This window comes from Lepidochelys olivacea (assembly GCF_965140295.1).
Source record: "Lepidochelys olivacea isolate rLepOli2 genome assembly, chromosome: 6".
In the NCBI taxonomy this organism is placed as follows: Eukaryota; Metazoa; Chordata; order Testudines; family Cheloniidae; genus Lepidochelys; species Lepidochelys olivacea.
This window is the reverse complement of record NC_140416.1, coordinates 125,948,481-125,966,123: the sequence shown is the minus strand read 5'-3', so window position 1 is coordinate 125,966,123 and position 17,643 is coordinate 125,948,481. Positions and strand designations below refer to the sequence as shown.

Here is a 17,643-nt window from a genome sequence, read left to right as displayed (position 1 = left end):
TCTTTTTAATCTCGCCTCATAAGGAAGCTGTTCCATACCCGTGTCATGGGATCACTCACCACACTGGCGCCCCCTGCTGGGTGTTTTGGGAATTTTGGGTGTTCCCTCGGGTGGTGGTGGCTCTCCCCTCCTCGCCTCCACCTGCAGGCCCGTTATGGCTCCTTTCAGTGTCTTCTTTGTGGCACAGCCCCCTGGCTGTGTCACCGTCCGGTCCCACCCCCCACACTTCCGGGGGACTCCTCCAACAAGAAACCAGCCACTCCTCGCAGTGGCTTGCCAGTGCCCAGCTGGGCCACTCCTTCAGCAGCTTGGGGCAGGGAGACCAGGGGCAGGCCTGCCCACTACTCCGGGCCCCGACCCAGGGACCTGGCTAACAGCAGCCCCTTCCTTCCCACTCACTGTCTCTATTCCCTGGGCCACTTTCCCGCAGCCTCAGTTCCTTTCGCTCCTGCCTCTGGCTCCGGCTCCAGCTCCCTTGCCCTCTTCCCAGGGCCTCGAGCCTGTAAGTCCTGGCAGCCCATCAGGAGCTCTCTAGAAACCAGTCTTCTCCCTAGGGCTCCCTGCAGCAGACTCTTCGCTCTGGTCTGCAGCTTCCTTTTATATGGGCTGGCTGGGCCCTGATTGGCTGGTCCAGCCGCCACCCTAATTGTCTGCAGCTGTCACCCTAGTTACCTGTTTCCCCTGCAGCCCCTCCTTTGGCTGCCTGCCACTCATCCTCCCTAGGCTGGTTTTAAACCCCCAGGGCCAGTGCGGGCCAGGAGCCCCGTCACAACCCGTAATTTTTTTTGTTGCCCTTCTCTGTACTTCTCCCAATTCTAATATATCTCTTTTCAGATGGGGCAACCATAACTGAAGATAGTATTCAAGATGTGGGCGTACCCTGGGTTTATACAGTGGCATGATGATATTTTCTGTCTTATTATGATCCCTTTTCCTAATTGTTCCTAATGTTCTGTTAGCTTTTTTGACTGCTGCTGCACACTGAGTGGTAACAGCTAATTTAGACCCTATTATTTTGGATGTGTAGTTGTGATTATGTTTTCTAATGTGAACTGCTTTGCATTTAACACTGGATTTCATGTGCCATTTTCTTGCTCAGTCACCTAGGTTTGTGAGGTCCCTTTGTAACTCTTGCTTTGGACTTACCTATCTTGAATATTGTATTGTCTGCAAATTTTGTATTGTCTGCAAACTCTGCCATCTCACTGTTTACCCCTTTTGACTAATTTATTTATGAGTATGTTTGGAATTTTCCCCCTACAAGGACATTAAATTTTATTCTATTATGGTCACTATTACTGAACAGTTCACCTATATTCACCTCATGGACAAGATCCTCTGCATCACTTTGGACTAAATCAAGAATGGTCTCTTCCTTGTGAGTTCAAAGACTAGCTGCTCCAAGAAGCAGTCATTAATGGCATGTAGAAAGTATTTCCATTGATAATATTCAAAATTTACAGATTGGCAAATTAAGAAAAATGCCACTTGAGAATTTTACTAGCTTTTGATTGAAGGCTCTTTACTTTGTATATTTTGACATGTGATATTGACAATTTGTGTTTTAAGGGCTAGAAAGCTTTAACTTTGAATCTCACTGTGTATTGTCATTAAATAATTATTGTCTGACCTCTCATTGTGAAAATTTAAATTGATAAAAAATGAAAAACATGGTTAAACCCCATAACTTTGCAGAACTACGAAGATGGAAATAGAAAATTGCAGTGAACATCGAAATACTGTCTGAACATGTGGGGAATTAAATATCAGCATTCAGTCAGTTTGTGTGTTCAGGGCCCAGATAACACTCAATAATCTTTGGCAGCCTTCAAACAAGTCAGAAGATTCCCTGAGAAATGGCAAACCTGTCATTCATTTCAAAAGAGATGATGTACATCTAGCAGCTGAAATGTAGGCAGGCTTGACTGATGTGCAAACGCATTTGGCTGCTGCCTGCTTTTTCCCAGGATTTCACCTACAGTTTATCTCCTCATGGAAGCACTTCGTGCAGGTTCTCTTTGCACAAAGAACATTGGAAGGTGGAACACATTCCCAGCTAGCCAGAGAAATGAGTGATGTGTCTCATTTCAGAAGGAAGCTAGAGCAGTGTGGGAAGAAGGAAGTACATGGTCACTAGCTCTCCCTGGAAGGAAGTGTCTGCAATAAGGTACAAGCAGGCCTGCATGTTCACAACTGACTAGTGAGTTCACTCATCTTGGCTTTTAGGTGCCCAACTGGAGACATCTTTAAAGGGCCTCCTTTTCTGACAGTGCTGAGCGACCCCTCTAGACAAATCAAAGGTGTCTCAAATTTAACTATCAACAATTAAGGCGCAAGCAATTTAAGCCTAGATTATTTTTCCATGTCTGTGAGGCCGGCTTTTCCCAAAACAGAGAGACTTCACCCTGGCTTGACTCTCCTTGGGCTACATCTTTACTGCTGAGCACTTGGAGTCCAGCTGGAGCTCTCTCATGGAGCATTCCTCCAATTCTCCCTCAAGCCCACTAGCGGGGGCTACAGAAGGGCTCTGTATCCACACCCATCCCTCCCTTTGTCTCAGTGACACTCCTCTCCTCACTTTGCTGTGGGGTCAGAGAGATAGCTCTCCTCACCCCCCACCCCCCACCAGCCTGCACTGTCCATCTGTAATAACCAGGACGCTAGCAGCCTTCAAAATGCAGCTGGCAGCTAGGAATGACAAGGGCCTGTTGAGGCTGGATAAGCCCCGTCTTAGCCAGTCCAGAACAGGGAGGGTGCACAACCCCCAGTCCTAGGACTCTCAGTCCCTCTAACCACATCACAATGGAGTTTTGTTTGGGGGGTGCATAGTGAGTTGCTTGGAAGGAGGAGGGTCCTACAGTCGCAGGCCTGCACAAACATCTCCAGTACCCGCCATGGGCAGCATCTGCAGATGGGCCAAAGAGCTCATTTATATCAGCTGCCCCCTGTTGCTCCATGGGGACCCACCCGCATTGTCCCTGAAGGGCAGCTCAGGGGCACCTTCCACACTGTCTGCCCAGCCTTAGGATCAGAGCTCTCCCAGGCTGGAGGAAGGGGCCACCATCCTCTTTACATCAGTGTCAAACAGGGTCAAGATTTGGCCTCCTGCTTCCCTTTGGTTTCCCACCCTCCCATACTGCGCCGTTTGTCCAATTTCATGTGAAATATCTTGGCTCAAATGAACATGAAGAAATGGCCAGCTGCTGTAGCATTCAAAAGCGCAGTGTGCCAACACAAACCAAACCCAGACCACACAACTGTTAATACATAGGAGGTTTCTGGAGATAAAATTGTACCCATTTTGCACAGATTGGTGCATATAAATGCATGACTTGCTTAATTTATCAATTCTACGAGTCAGGTTCTGAAACTACGCAGGAGAGCTCCAGAGGAGTCTGGCTTAGCTCAAACCCCACATTCTGGCTCTGCAGCCCTGTACATTATACAGGGAGGCACCAACCGTTAGGACTCTTTCTTTCTGTTTCTTCATTCGTTCTCATTGCAAGAGCCATGTTCAAAAAAAGTGCTTTTGTCATCGTTTTGGCAGCTGATTGGAATAAACCCCTCTGCTTTAAAAACATCTTCAATATGATAGGCTGTTAAAATCGTTACCAATAATTTAGGATTTTTTCAATCATTTAAATGCATGTGCTCCAGACTGTATTTTACCTGCTGTTCTAGGGAACATTTTCAACAACAGACACAATGAATCTTATGAGGTTCTCCCAGTGACCACTGGATAAGAAAATATGCAAAATTATCCTACTTTCATTAATAAATTTCCACTTTGCCAATGCTTGCATATTCATCACCTCTACAGGTCACCGGAGACACACTGATTTTGACCTGGGTAAATGTCACAATACTGCTATTATTTTGCTTTACTGATCCAAGTTTTGCCAGTGTTTCTACACATTTTTTCAATGATTTTTCCCTCCCTTGTTATGTTCACATAAATTATATATAGAGTCACCGTTGTTTATTTACCATGCTAACATTGCGCACAGCAGCCTTTCTCCAAGAAACTTTCCCCCCTTTTTTTTTTACTCTCTGCGCTGGCTAGAATTCTGACAAACATCAGGATTAAAAACCAGCACACTGGAAACACCACTTGTAGCCTGAATCCCAAGGAGAGCAAGTACGGACATCTCAATGGTCTGAATAATGACGGAAGGCTAAACAGAGCCTTCAGGCTCAGCCCTGAGTATACGGGGGTGTCTGGCTGCCACATCAGAGCAGCCCTGGGAAGGAATTTTGACTCTGAAAGCAGCAATTCCTTTCTTGCTTAACTTTGTCTCTGGAGTAGGGAAGCAAGTTACTGCAGCCCTTGGTTGGCTATAACTTCTTGCCAGTGAGCAGAGAGAGTAGGGGCAAGGCTCTGACCACTCACCACCTTTCTCCATCTCCTCCTTGCTCACTTACTCACAGGAGGACTACTCGGAGAAGAGAGACTGTACTCCAAACTCCAGTTAAGGACGGGCAGGGTCATGAGCTAACTTCCCCTTGCTACCCTGCTAGTTTAAGTATTGCAAGAATACAATCTAGTCATAAATATTTAAAGAAAATGGTGCAGTATTGCCAAACTCAAGCGTTCAAAATTTTTGAATCCAGACCCCTCAAAAACCATGAGACTGGCTTTAAAAAAACATGAGTTTAAAAATAATATGTTTTGGATTCTTTTTCTTTGTCTTCTGTTTTTTGAACTAGCAGGGCGCTTTCAGGTCACATTTTGCAGCTTCGCTCCACAAGGGCTAGACATTTACTTTAAAAAAATACAAGCTGAGATTCACTAGACTCCAGGAGCTGGGTCCTTATGAAATATTGTGAGTCGTAAGATAAAATGGCAAGAGTTGGCCACACTTGTATTGAATTTTTTGCATAGTCAAACTTGTACTGGCTGAAAACATTAGTTACAAACCCCTTTCCCTGCACACTGAATAAGATATTATTTAACATGAAGCAGATTTGTAATTGGACTACATCTTGAGCTCTCATACCCAGAAGATTCTATGCAACTATTCACCACCTTTGCTTAGTATAGCCGCAAAGGTGAGATATCAAGAAAAGAGCAATTTTCCTGAAGAGAGTATTGAAAAAAATGATCAAAATGCCCTAATGGAACAGCACCGAGAAAGCAATCCTCCCGGGCAAAAAGTCTTCAGAGAAAGAGCCTAAGGCACAGCATACTATAAAAGCTGCAAGGAGGCAAAATGCACCATAAAAATCAAATGAAAAGTTAAGATGGGAGAAAGAAAAGTTCATCAGTTTAACAAGTAAAAATGGGATGATAATGACCAACAGGAGAAAAAATGCACAGGGGAAAAAAAAAAGGCATCAACAGACAAAAGCTGCTAAATGCTAAAAGTGCAGAAACTATAGCAGCAGCCGTAAAACCAGGACCTTTGCTGGGAACAAAGATGTGGCAAAACAGAACCTTTGCTGAAAAGTTCAAATTTCTCAGTGAAATAAATGTAATGAGACACGTCTTCATAATGATAAGACTGTAGTATTTTCATACATGGCTTTTAATCATCCACTGCAAATGCTGTAGGTACCCTACAAAATATGACATTAATATCAGGATGGTATTGAAAAGACCTAACCGAGATTGCTGTCCCACTTTGCTAGGCACCAGGCAGCCTGGACAACTACCCTGAACCTGACAAAGGGTACCAGCATATCCAGCTTGTGAAGAGGTCTTAAGTGAACTTTTCTTTTACCACCTCTACTCAGCCTTTTTCAATTCGAAGGCAAGGTGAGCCCACCTCACCAGTAGTGTTGTGTGTGAAACAGCACTTTCCTTATGCATTTCATGGTCCTGCAAGTTTGTGGTTGGATTTTACTTGTAATCCTAACACTCAATGTGGGGATATTCTAACTAAGCATTTCCTAGCATTCCAATGATTGAGTCTGGAGCTTTGACGTCCCATGTTCCTCAAGGCAATGAGGAACATAAGGCCACTGGCTGTATAAAAGTTGTTTGTAAGTGAATGTTAATGAACAGGCTGGGGAAAAATAGCTATGGGGTCAAGCCAAAAACTGTGGATCCAGGTCTGAACTTTGAACGGCCCTGAAGTCGGGAGATATTATGATCCAAGATTTGCTTTGGTCTATTATTAACACCATTTGCAAAATTTAAATCTGGATCCATTTTCGAATTTCAATCACTCCTAAAGTTTGGGGATCTGTGATTTTGCTTTGGACACAATTCTAGAACCAAAGCAAAGATAACAAAGGCAAAGAGTAGCATCTTCATTATTCTGAAATTAAAAGTTTACATGTCACTTTTATTACGTCTGGGAGTTCACTGGTAAAGTCCAAGCACCAAAATAATTACAAACTAGCACAGAAATATTTAGTGAAAAATAAACCTCTAAATGTAGACAAAAGCTAATAGCTAATAACCAATAAGGGAATTAATTCAGAAAACACTGAGCCAAACAGCCCAGGGAATGTACTAGATTCTATAACCTCCATCTGGAGTGTCAATCAGTATCATTCAAATATAGTGTGGCCTCAGGCTTCTGCTAATGCCTCCACTGCAAACATGAGAAGAAAAACGCTAAGGCTTTGATAAGCTTGGCCTTTAGGATTTGATCTAAATAATATGGCTGTAAATGACAAACACGGATTTACTTTGTGGCCTCTGTTTGTTTTAAATTTGATTCTTTTTTAAAGGAAGCATTTTTTTCTGGAATTATCAACCTGCCCTAAATAGCTTTCTAATCAACTGCCATTAGATTTCTCCCTTTTCCATTTTAAACAGAAAATTAAGAAATACATTTTCAAAGTCAAGAGATGCCCACAAATGTCTGAGCTGTGTACGCACACACCCACACACCAACATGACCTGTGTCAGGACAGTTAATTAGAATGTTATTCACAGACATGCAAATATCATTGGGAGAGTTCGGTACCTCACTGTTGCACAGATAAAGCAGAGCACTCTCTTGGGTGTGGATGTTAATTGATAGTTACTGTGTTAGCAATATTAGCTTGAGATGAAAGAGGTGGTGATGGTACACCATCCTCTGAGATTTTCTGTTTGTGATCCCGAATATAGTTAATGGAGCAATGCCATTAACTCCTCAGATTGTATCAGCCAATGACATGAAGAAGTTTAGTGGACAGAGGTTACTAAGAAATTAGTTTTGTTGCCGTGCATGGAGAGGAGGAAATGTCCCAATTCTCTGGAAGTGTAACTTCACTGAGATCAGTGAAGTCAAGCCAAGAGAGTGTTTGGACCAAAGTCTTTCACATCGATAAATGGCTCAATTTCTGCTCTGTGCTGAAATTCCAAGGTCAGCAGGGAAACTGTTTCATCCTCATATTCATTTGGACTCATCTGCCCTTGCAAGAGACATAACTATAAAAAACGGGAGATGTTCCTAATTTCTTTTGTTGCAATAATGAACATTAGACCAGGGTCCATACTCTGCATGAGGGCCTGATTCTCAGCTTTCATTTATTATTTATATTCCAGTGGTGCCTAGAGGACTGAATGGATATCAGGGCCCTATCATGCTAGGTACTGTACGGACACATAGTAACAGACAGTCCCTGCTCTGAAAGACTTACAGTCTAAATAGACACTATGACAAATAAGACAGCCCATGAACTCCATCTTATTATAGGGATGCTAAACAACCCTAGGTCGCATTGACTGCAACCGGTGTTCAGTAATTCTGAAAATCCAGGGTGATGTTATTTCAGCTATGTAGGAGGCATGCAAATATTTCTTTTCCACTTCACTTTGTGAAGACCTAGCAAAAGTACAGGCCCACAGGCAAAATTCCTATTCAAGTCAGGGGTACTGTAGAATAGCTACCAAATTAGACCTTAAAGGGTGTGCAATGCTACATAGTTTAGACCGCTCCTTGCTGAATAATAATTAAAAAATGACAATATGTTTTTTTTCCAAGAAACTCTGTGGTGTTTCAGCTTTCTGCTGCCAAGACTCCTTAGAAATCCTTATATGCACAGATTTATTCATTTTCTTTAAGGAACCCATTTTTATGTGCTTGTCACCTTCCAGACCGGTGAGGGGTTGTGTCCCTGTCTGCCCTGGGGTGTCTCACAATGCTTTGCTGTTGTAGCTCCCAACCTGGGCAACTCACAAGCAGCCTGCCAGCAGGCACATCACCCCTGAGTGTGTGTATAGCTGCAGCCCTGGCCCAGCCGCTCTGACCCCAGCAGCCTGTCAGCAACACTCCAGTCACACTCTGGCTTCCTCCAGCCTTGGTTAGTACTTGCCGGGTGACCCCAACACACTCCCAGTCCCAAGTATTCCCCAAAACATGGGTTCTGCACTGTCCTGCCCTCCCCTGGGTGGTTCAGATATCAGAGGTTTGCTGTCCCTGTAAAGGGTCAATATGCAACAGTTTGCTACTTTAACTGGCATTACCCAAACCATTCAGTTGAAACTCAATATGGATTAGTTTTGATTAAAAAATAAACCAAGTTTAACTACAAAGAGAGAGAGAGAGAGATTTTCAGTGAGTACAAATATATGGTATTAAAGTCAGATATGGTTACAAGAGACAAAAATAAAACACTTTCTAGTAGCAAAACTTAACAAGCTCGACTAGGTTCAAGGGAAACTCCTTACCACATGTTCCCAGCAACAGGACTGACCAAATTCTCAGGCCAGGATCCCTCCCAAAGTCAAAGGGCTGATTCCTTGGTCTTCTTAGGTGAGAGAGAGAATGTGTGCACACAAGCAAGCTTGGGCTATTTTTGCCCCTCACTTTCATCATCCAGTCTCCATTTTCCCGAGGGTTACCCCTAGATAAAGCTCATTCCAGCTGTGAGGACAGAGACAGAGTCTCGCGGTGAAAGAGGTTCCATATTGTTGTTTGCTAAAATGCAGATCGAGCTGTTCCTGCCCCTCTTTGTTGCCGAAGAATGGCCATTTTACAAGTGATTGCCAATCAACTTTGATGACCCCTGTCTAGAGGTGTCCGCTTGTTGTCGTCTTTCAGAAACCAGTTTACCTCCTCCCCAGACTTGTCTGCTAAACACACTGTAGTCATAATTTCATCTTATGTTCATAACTCTCAATACGCATTTCATACATGCATTACACAAGACTACTGATGATCAGTGTGTTGTTAGTTTTTCAGTCATATGTCACAAAGCATGCTTTGCACAAAGATTATTACAATAATGTATAGGGTGTGAATACAGGGGTGTCTTCGGTCACAGCGCTCCATTCTGCTAGTAAGGCACAGCACACCCTAACCCTAAACTCCTGGAGACATTGATTCTCATGCAGAAGCAGAGACAATGCTTTGACAAGACACAGTATGTTCTGCCCCTGCTACCCAGAGTGGTAAGAATGGCAGGTGCAGAAGGCAACTAGTTACTTGCTCCTCTCTCCTCCCAGCAGTCTAGGTCTGACAGAGGGGGCAGTCTCATACCATCCTTCACTCACAGAAACTCCAGGCTGCCACGACTGACCTGACCCCAGCATCCAGGGATCACAAAGGAGGCATAAAGTCCCTTTTGTGCTTCCTCTTAACCCTCCTCTATGTGCTGAACACTTTCCTTCCATGGCATAAGATCTGGCCCCAAATGCCTTTTCCTTCAAATGTTGCTCTTTCCTCTTTGGCAAGGATTTATATTTATATTTAATTTCTGTTCTTTAGGTAGCACTGGCCAATATGGTCCTGTCCTTTGCTTCCCAGTACAGCAGGACATCACAGCAGTAGGGTGAGATGCTTAGTGAGTATATAATCCCTCTGCTAGTTCCACAATAGCACAGCACTAAAATACTGTAGGTCCCCTATAACGTGGGGCTTAGAGAGACAGACAGACAGAGACTGACAGTACAGTTGTGCGTTTTAAAAAGTCTATTTCGAGGTCAGAGGACTGTCTCCTTGTCTTTCCTATAGACTTTGTACAAAAAACCCCACAAGCATCCCAGGATGCCTTTCACCCAGGCTGTAAAGACCAAGCCTAACATGAGTTCAATTACAGAAGCTGCCTATATTGCTCGCTGGTTTCCCTTCTCACCTCTATATCTCTACTCAATCTGTACATTAGGTATTTTCTGACTTTACTGTAATTTATAAGCAGAGGGACCCGAGTAAAGGATTTACCTGCTTGTTAAAGGGTACAGTATGGACAGACTCACTGTGTCACTACGGTCTGTCATTGTGATAGATTATGTTGCTGCAGTCCAAGGGCAATTGAACAGCTATAGTGAAAATTCCCAGCTGGTTATTTCATTAGACACATGTTTGGACAATTACTAAGGAGATGTGCAAACAATCTTGCATTGGCAAAGATATTGACTAGAGCACAAAATCTTCCTATCTTCAGCTGTACAATCATAGAATCAAAGCAAAGTGGACTTGATTCTGAGCTCACTCACACTGATGTAAATCCAGACCAACTATTTTGAATTCTACTGATTCACTCCAGATTTACATTAATGAAACAGATCATCATCAGGCCCAGTATTTCTTGCTAATGAACTGTGCTCTATTCCAAATACTTTTCAAGTACATAAAAGGTTGTTTTAAAGAGGAGGGTGATCAGTTGTTCTCTTTATCCACTGAGGACTGGCCAAGTAGTAATGGGCTTACACTGCAGCAAGGGAGATTTAGTTTAGATATTAGAAAAAACTTCCCAATTCTCAGGGTGGTTAAGCACTGGAATAAATTGCCTAGGGAGGTTGTGGAATTTGTGTCATTGGAGGTTTTTAGGAACAGGTTAGAGAAACAACTGTAAGGGATGTTTTGTGCAGGGGACTAGACTAGATGACCTCTCGAGGTCCCTTCCAGTCCTACATTTCTATGATACATACATAGAACCTCAGGTTATAGTGAAAGGAAATTCAATGTACCACAGTCCTGTTGTGCAAATCAAATTACCTTGAAGTATATTTGATGTTTTAAGAGGCTTTACAAGTATGTGGAGACCAGTACATTTGAAAAGCAGTTTATGCTATCAGCAATATTTTATGTAGCACCAAAGTAATATTACAGCATATAAAATGAAGGCCCAAGAGGAAAGAATAATTTCTCATGAAAAACTATTCTGCCCTTTCCAGTATCACCACTTGATAAGGTACATGATGTAAACATTTGATCATATTGTACCTGATGGCATTTTTTATTTGTTGAGTGTCCTGTTCTGGTAGAAAATGTGGAGCATTTAAATTGCTCTTGGACTCCATTCTTTTGTGCCAACAAAGTTGCTTTTCTTTTCTTTTTTTTCAAAACTTGAATTAAGTTAAGTTTGCACATGGGGATGCAGAGACACAAAGGAAATGGCCAAAGGTGTGAAGAGATGAAGCCCAGGGGCATTTCACTGCACAAACCTCTCCCATTTCCTACTTGGTGTCCTTCAACTCAGGCTGGATCTGGAAGAGCAATCTTTCACAACATATGTTAAGTATAATGCCTCCTGCTTGGGGACTCCTACCCACTTGCCTCTGGGCAAGGATGCTGTCTTCCGAGCAACAGTTCCCAGGTTGGATAAGGAGACCTGTGTTCACTGGAACCTCATGTAGGCTCTGCAGGAGGGCAAGACCAGCTTTAAAAATGCATGGAGCCTCAGAGTGCAGGCTGTGGTCCTCCCAGGAAACTCTAAAAGTAGTCCCCTCCCCCTTAAACTAATGGGAGCAATGCACCTAACAACACACGTTGGACAGGGAATATACTGAAGGTGAGCAGCCCGGCCTGAGTTACTGTACTCCCAAGGGACTGAGTTAACTGAAAATACACAAATGCAATGCAAATGGACTAATGCCGATACAAACAACCCCCCCACCCACACCCACCGAATGCCTTGCCTGCACATCAGGGCTCCCTCCCAATATACGCCCTGTAAGAGAGATAATAGTGCTGAGTACTTACAGGCCAAATTCTCACTCTGAAATGCCCAAATGTTGGCCATTTCATAGATGGTGGGACCCACTGCTGTGGATAAAACAGTCCAGTGAGTGTGCAAGAAACTGCAACAGGGTAGAGACCCCTTAGAAGCCACTGAGTCCCCGTGAACCGGCAAGGCTGAGGAGCCTGATACCATTCATCTGTGTCCCTTGCTGTCAGTGTTCACGAGATCCATCAGAGGTAGTCACCATGTCCTGGAAAAGGTGTCTCCTCTCTTGTTTCAGGGTCTTGTCTCCACCTTACAGTTTTCCCTGGTGTCTCCAGCTGGAGCCTGGGGATGACTTAGTTACATAGGACAGAGACCCCACACTGCATGGAGCTCCAGGGGGCACACCTCTAACTTTAGGGCTGCCTCCTTTTAGTGGCCCTCCCCTTGGGTGGGGGAGGGGCAGTGGAAATCCTTGTGTTGTGATTTTTTCCACAAGGATTTTGGTGAGCATTCCCAGCCACTCATGAGAGGTTTATGTTGCTATGGCAAAACCCATGGGTCCAAGAGAAGCCGTGGGGGGCAGTCATTATCCTGGTTTTACTGTTGCAAATGGGGCTGTATTTATATTAGATCCCAAGGCTCTGCAGGGAAAGACTGGCATGGTACTCACACCCTGTGGGATGGAGAGGCTTGGTGGGTTACACAAGCAATTGATGCGTTTAAGAGAAAATGTCAAAAGAGTCCACAACAGATCCCAAACCTACAGCTCTCCAGTGTAATCTGAGCACCCTCATGGCCTTTAATGTATTTATCTTCACACACCCGAGGGAGGAACGGAAGTGCTACTATCCCCATTTTACAGATGGGAAACTGAGGCAGAGACACACTAATTCATGTGCCCAAGGTCACTCGGGAATTTTTGGCGGAGCAGGGAAGTGAACCCTGGACTCCGGCTAATGACCTAACCACTGGATCCTCCTCCCAGGTCATGAGTGTGGAAGGAGCGTAGATTTTGCTGTATTTGAGTATAGAGTGGTCTCCCGAGAAGGTGGTTGGGATATCATCAACTGGGGGCTTTTGAAATTGCACTAGAAAGTATGCTGACCAATTCTGCACTAGCAGGAAGGTGGACTAGATAATCTAACTGGTCTTTTCCATCTCTGACTGCCATGATTCCTTTGCACTACATGGCACATCTCCTACCAGAATGTCATGATGCTGAAGAGGCTTACAAGGCCCGAATGATGACTTAGTGCTCACAGTATAAACCTGTATCACAAAGACAGTCCTTGTCCTAGGAAACTCACAATCTAGGAGTTTGACAATACACAATATGGGAATAAACACACATACATGAGGTGGGTAGGTGGCAAGGGAACATTAATGATGGGTGTATTTGCACACAGTAGTAGTCATGGCGGGGTTCATTGTTCACAGTGGCCGCATGAAAAACGCCTATTCCTTTACACATGTGATGCAGCTGACTTAAAAACCACTGTCAAGGGGAATTTTGCCTGGGTATGAACTGAGGGAATTGGACTCAAATGTTCAGTTTTATGGAAGCGGTTGCATCCCAGGATGGGACCTAACTAAGTTTCATTCTGCTTGGCCACAGAGGTGATTTGGTTTCACACATAGAGCTTGTTTTTATGCCATAAAGAACTGGATTGTGTGCAACTAGATACATTACACTTCTTCATACCTCTCTCCTCACACCCCCACACACTGCAGAAAATGCAAAATTAATGAGTCATTACATAATTCACAGAGTTTCACCAAAATATCACTTTCTATTTAGAACACAGAATCATCCAAGAATAAATCATACAGCCATTACTGATTTAAAATCACTGACGTTTCTTTATCTCAGATAAAATTAATAGTATTACCATTATAAAAAGAACACTGAAGTTAATGTTAACATACATACACACACACACACACACACACGTCTTCTCCAATACCTCAAAGATCATCATGAAATCCATGCTTTCCACATTTCTATTCAAATTCTCACTTGCTAATATCAGCACAAAACGAGTAGGAATCTAAACAAAGACACATTTAAAAAAAAAAAAACTCACCCAAAGACCTTTGATATACTGCTGGCCTCTCATAACCATGTTCTTCTTGTTTCTCCCAGCACTTTCAAAACACATCAGCTGGTGCAAATAGTGTGGTGTTTTTTTGTTTTTAAATCTATAATATAAACCAGAGCTTTTTCCTCTAACATTATAACAAAAGTATTCGTAATGTTCTAGGTTGAGAGGCATGGGAGAAAGACTTTGTTACTTATCTCTCAGCTATCTGAGAGCTTGCTCCGACAACTTCCATGGAAGTCAAGTGGAGAAATTCCACTGAGTTTAATAGGGAACTGATTGGGGCCTGAGACGGGTAGTTTCTGAGAAGTCTATAGAATTGTGGGAAGCAAGGCCCAGCTTTCGCAGTCCATCCCCATTCAGCAAAACACATGCTTAGCTCCTATTGATGTTAATGTTGATCACGTGCTTAAATGCAGCCCAAGTGGGTGAGCCAAAGCCCACCGGAATCAATGAGAACCTTTACAGTGACTTCAGTGGGCTTTGGATCAGGCCCTTACATATGCAAGATGGGACACAAAACAGGGGTAAAACAAGTGAGCAGACTCAGCAGGGTTAGTGAGGCACTGTAAGGCCAGTGGGTCTCAAAGCCGGGCCTGAAGAGTTGGCAGGCAGCAAACACCTCCAGGCTGCTAAGCATCAGCAGCTATACCCTGCTTGTATTCCCTTATCTATGACCTGCTGTGGACAGAAATTGCAGGAAGTCCCGCTTCAAGGAGTCCGACAGGCAGCAGCCTCATGGCTCCTGAGTGGCTCCCACCCTATATAAACCCCAGGGGCGTTCCAGGAAGTGTCCAGGCAACAGCATAGATCTGTAGCTGCCACGACAATACAGGCTCTTGAAAGACCTCAGCTTGATTTTGACCTCTCCTCCTGGCCTGGACCCTGAAACGCTGGGTATGTACCTCAGGCTAGAAGCTGTCTATGAACTCCTCCATTACTTGCAACTTTAGGTTTGACTTTGCTCCTCTCTGTCCTTGGCAGCATGCTGACAGGCACAGACTGTCCAGAGTGCTCTTCCAACATTCCCCAAAAAACCTACTCTCCTCCAAGGACCCCACAAACAATTCAGTGCCCAAATGAGGCTGAAACTCATGTTTCTGGTTTCTAAATGGATTAAACAAGGCTCTCCAAGGTTGTGTCATCACGGGGAATTCCAGGGTGGAGGACAAGGCACACAAATCCCAGATATACCATTACCAAGGGGAATAGACTGGAGAAGGCAGACATATGGACATCTTAGCAGCTTCAAAAAGCCTAAAACCAGATTTTCATTAGGAATATTTCTATTTAAGCTCTCCTGTTATCTGCAACACCTCACTCAGGTAAAACTGCACCCTATCCCAGCTGCTGGAGGGATCCCTCTAATAGCCCACCTCTGCTACTATCCTTACTGTTTGTATGGCATTAGCATCTAGAGAGGCCCAGCCTAGACTCAGACCCACTGTCCAAGGTGCTGCACAAACACAGCATAAAAGACAGTCCCAGCCCTGAGGAGTTTCCTGTTTAAACAGACAAGACAGAGAGAGGGTGCGAGCGAGAACAGAGGCAGTGATTTGTCCCAGGCCACACAGCTCAGCGGCAGAGTCAGGAACAGACCCCTGGACTCCATGCTCCTCAGCCAGTGCCTCGCGCACCAGAACACTATCGTCACATTTACTTTGCGTTCACGTCCCCATGCGGGGCTCTGGAGACCGCTTTCCCCCAAGGTCCCCGCCACGTGACATTCAATTTCACGCTCCCAAGAGTTTTCCTCAGTGCATCTGCAGCTGGACACGACTCCTCTTGTGCTCAGCAAAAAGTACAGAGGAAGCTAATGTAGCTTTTCTTCCTCTAAAAGCTAACCTCTTCCATGGCACTGAAGTGTTAACGTATGAGGAAGAATTAGCCAGTTGGTGTCTTTATTAACGAGGGACTAGCTAGTCTCCTGTGGGGGTGATCTAAACCCATTGTGGCTTGCATAAGCATCTAGCCCATGGGAGGCCACTATTCCATTGGAAGAGAGAAGAGGAGAAAGTGGAAGGAGCAGATAATACATTCAGTTACAGAGCCTTGGGGCAGAATCTTTAGCAACAAAAATCCATGTGGCTATTTGTCATAAGAACATAAGAATGACCATACTGGGTAAGACCAAAGGTCCATCCAGCCCAGTATCCTGTCTGCTGACAGTGGCCAATGCCAGGTTCACTCCCTCTGGGGCATCTAACAGGTAATGATCAAGTGATCTCTCTCCTGCCATCCATCTCCACCCTCTGACAAACAGAGGCTAGGGACACCATTCCTTACCCATCCTGGCTAATAGCCATTTATGGATTTAACCTCCATTAATTTATCCAGTTGTCTTTTAAACCCTGTTATAGTCCTAGCCTTCATAACCTCCTCAGGCAAGGAGTTCCACAGATTGACTGTGCACTGAATGAAGAAGAACTTCCTTTTATTTGTTTTAAACCTACTGCCCATTAATTTCATCTGGTGGCCCCTAGTTCTTATATTATGGGAACAAGCAAATAAATTTTCCTTATTCACTTTCTCCACACCACTCATGATTTTATAGACCTCTATCATCTCCCCCCTTAGTCTCCTCTTTTCCAAGCTGAAAAGTCCGAGCCTCTTTAATCTCTCCTCCTATGGGACCCGTTCCAAACCCCAAATCAGTTTAGTTACCCTTTTCTGAACGTTTTCTAATGCCAGTATATCTTTTTTGAGATGAGGCCACTTACATATGTTTGTGAGCTTACATGTATAAGGGATGTGCCAGTGTACCTCTGCATATCTGACTGAAGTGTAAAAAACAGGTGAGCAGCTCTGTTAATCACAAATGGTTTCTTCAGCAAGAGACCACCAAAAATAAAAATACCATATTAAAATAACTGACTATATTATTAATTGGGAGGAGAATAGCAGTATTACTTAGAGGCCCCAACTGAGATCAGCGACTCATTGGCCAAGCAGTAAACATACTCATGGCTAGAGAGAGTCCCTGACCTAAAGAGCTGCTTGGTTCATCTAAATCAGGAATAACTGAGTGGCGCATAAGTCACTTTATTTAACAGCGAAAATAAGAACCAGCATTTTTAACTTGATTTGATTTTCAGACTTGAAAGTCTCCTAGAGACCATCTTATCTGTCACTTACACAGACATGACAATGAATTAGTGTCCCCACCTCATTCTCTGATCATAAAAGCATAGTGTTTGCAAAGTAATTTATTTCCCCACATTCTCTCCTAAATGTGACTGAATTTTATGGCAACACTGTTTATAATTCACAGATTGAGACTCTAAAAAGTTCCCCATGCAAAGTGTGTTAACAGTTCCGCATACACCAAGCCCCATGAACTTTTTTCTTATCTCACATAATGTCCATAAGTGAAATCAGTATGGGGGCCACAATTTACAGAAACACACTCTTCTACATGAGTTATTTGTTCTGGCACTTAAAGAAGAGTAATGTTAGACATCCACAGAATAACACAGGTTCATTAAAAATTGACAACAGCATTATCAGATACTTTTTAAATCAATGAGTAGCTTGTGGCATTTTTACTTATATGGTATCTGCATATTCTAATCATGAATTCTGGGAACCACAGAACCAAAACAGCAGGACACCGATGCATGGAATAACCAGCAGACTCCTATTGCTATGAGATTACCAGGAAACAATCAAGTCATTTCCCCCCAAAACGCATAAGAAGAAAATAAGAATTTACTTA

The 17,643-nt window shown here is 43.7% G+C and overlaps 1 protein-coding gene across 4 annotated transcripts in view; it reads right to left on the bottom strand.

The window, feature by feature from the left end:
- MDGA2 (MAM domain containing glycosylphosphatidylinositol anchor 2) overlaps positions 1–17,643 on the bottom strand; it is a 665,204-nt gene that overhangs the window by 196,473 nt on the left and 451,088 nt on the right. The window lies entirely within an intron of this gene.